The sequence below is a fragment of the Histoplasma capsulatum genome, assembly GCF_000150115.1.
Source record: "Histoplasma capsulatum G186AR genomic scaffold supercont2.18, whole genome shotgun sequence".
In the NCBI taxonomy this organism is placed as follows: domain Eukaryota; kingdom Fungi; phylum Ascomycota; class Eurotiomycetes; order Onygenales; family Ajellomycetaceae; genus Histoplasma; species Histoplasma capsulatum.
The window spans coordinates 139,929-142,737 of NW_025544818.1; positions in this window are offsets into that span (position 1 = coordinate 139,929).

Sequence of the window (2,809 nt, forward strand, 5' to 3'; positions counted from 1 at the left end):
GGGATTCCTACATCCCAGCGAAAAGCAAGCGAGAGAAGATGAGAGGAACCGAAAATGCATGTCCGTGATCTTCCAAGGGGAAATGTTCAAAAGGAATGAATGTAGTCGCATACCTCCATGATGTAACTTTAACTTACAGCAAATATAACTCGACAAATAGCTCAAGGCTAAGTCCATCTCGGTGGGTTATTCCCTGCAGCATAGCAAGGGTTAATCCTTACTGCTCACGGCTTCTTCCAATCTGGCATTTTGGATAGGCCGTGCGCTCCAGCCTCCAAGTTGTGCAGTACATGTATCCACACATACAGACATACTGCCCCACCGCCGCCTTATTCCCGCCAGGCAATCAGTGCATTGTTGTCTGTTGAGCATGCAGATATACGTTTCAACCACGTCGGCCAATCCCTTTCTCTCACCTTCCCCGGACCTAGAATTTCGCCGTCATGTCATAGGTGCATCTTGCTTTCTCCACCGTTTGTCGTTCTGATTGTAGCTTGCGTGCGTGCGTGCTTGCTTTCTTTTTTTTTTTTTTGGCTTTTTTTTTATCATGATCTTTCCCTCTTCGCTCCGTTCCCCTGTCTCTCTGCTCGTTGATGATTACTCACTCTTCCCTCAGACACTTCTGTTGAAAAAGTGGTGAATTGGAATCAAATATCAAACATCGTCTTCCTCCTCACAATCTCCTCTCGTCGCCTCTTTCTCTGTACAACACAACAATTCTCTCGTTTCCTGTGACCTTTCTTCCTACCTATCCACTTTCTCCGTTTGTGTGTTTTTCTTGATAAACATATACACTCTTATTCCCTTTGACTACCTTAGGCCTACCGAAATTCGAAAAAAGTGTCAGTCCCTTATTTTTGCTGGTGATCCTGTTGATTTTTTCATCCTACATTCTTTTTTTTCCAAGAGTTGAGTAAATTCCCGTGTGAGAAGAAGAAGAAGAAGAAGAGTAAGAAACGAAGGAAGAAAGCCCCACTTGTGTGAGACCTCCATCTCACGCAGTTCGACGATCGATCCTGAGTTGATCGGACCGATATCGATCCAGCTGTACCAACATTGATACAATCCCCATAGGAGATAGAACAGCGAACAAAAAGGGGAACAGAAAAGCAAAGAAGGAAAATAAGGGCAAAACAATTAACCAGAAAGGGAATGCAACATCGAGGGGAGAAGGATAATTTCCCACAAGAAAAAGTGTGTATATGTTGTATATTGTGTGCGCGCATGTATATACTCTTGAAGTTGACTTGGAGACACGCGATACAGCAGCGGCCTTGCGTCTAGAGCTGTGGGCCACTGTCAAGGCGAGCAGCGCTTTTGGGGTTGAATTGATTGACCTGATCCTGAGATAGCTTGGGACACTCGACCCGACGTCCTTGACAAGCAGCAGACACTGCGTACATCCTTCCGTGCCTATTTTCTAGAGTTATCGAAACCAGCATACCTGTGTGAGTAATCCTTTCGATCCTATCCAGCTTGCGGTTTTCTTCCTTCCTGCCTTTCCTCCTTCCATCCTCTCCTGAATAGGCAAAAATTAGCCCGTGGCATGACATGTGTGTGGATGTGACTGGGGGCGGGGAACAAATAACCCCTTGGTCTGGTGCGTTCTAGTTAAAAGTCAAAGGAACACACCGCCAACTAGCCCGTGTTTAGTCATGCTCCACCTCGGCCCTCTCGCCTCCTCCCCTATCTCATCATCCTCAACTTCTCAACCTCCAACCTCAAATCCTCAACCCCCCCTCTAAATCCCCTCCCTTCTCCTCCTCCCTACCCTCCCCCGCCCCTCTCCCCCCTCTGCACTCTTTTCCCCTTGACCAATTGCTGGCCCCGGCTGCCCCAGACAGCTTCTACCTCCCTCTGTCCCCCTTTTTGGCCTTGCTCTGTTGCTATCTCTCGTCCATTCTCTGTCTTTCCCCAACCCCCGCCTTCGTTCTGACATGTCCAATCTTCCTGCGTCCCTGTAGCTGTGCCACCGTCACACCCACATAACCACATACCCATTATACAATGGGCTTCAAGAACGGTCTGAGCGAGCGTCTCGAAGAGCTCCGCTTCTCCTCCCCTCGCTCCCCGCCCTCCGACTCGCCTTTCTCCAGCTACCCCTCGCCCACCAGAGTTCAGACCGCTAGCTATATCTCCACCTTCCAACCACCTTCCGATGTGCGTGCAAACCTCCAACGTCGCTTCACCACCGACGCCAGCAAACTTTCCTCATGGCCCGCCTTCAACAGTGCTCAGCCGCTGCCTTTACCGGAGTCTCTGGACTTCCTTTCCTCGGTGAGTTGAGTTGCTGTGTTGTTGTGTCGTTGCCGCCGCTATTATCATTGTTCCACATCTGTTGTTTGGTTGGGGGCAATTGATGGGGGGTGAGGGGTTGGGGAGAGCGGGACAGCTGGTAGTTGGTTGGTTGAGCATTCTCAGGTCGTTGGGCGGAGGGGAGGTCATGAAGTGAATGGAGTCTGTACAGTAGTGATAGTGGATGTGCTTCGGGATTTGATGGCTTCTTTCCTCAGTTTCGTATCTGAAAAATTCTGTTGAGCTATGTCATCAAAATATGACTGACTGACTGACTTGTTGTTCCTCTTGTCACAGGCAACGCAGATTCACAAGTCGCAGTTGGTGAGTCCCCCTTTTCAACCCTTTCGCCCCTTATTTTCCTCTCTCTTCTCCGTTCTCACTTCTCTACACCTACAACTTTTCATCTACCTCACTTCATGCCCTTCTTTCCTCCCAACAACACTTCGATCCTATCCTCCTTTTCTTCCACTTTCATGCCTAACCTGTCTTTGTTCATTTCTTTTGTTGTCCT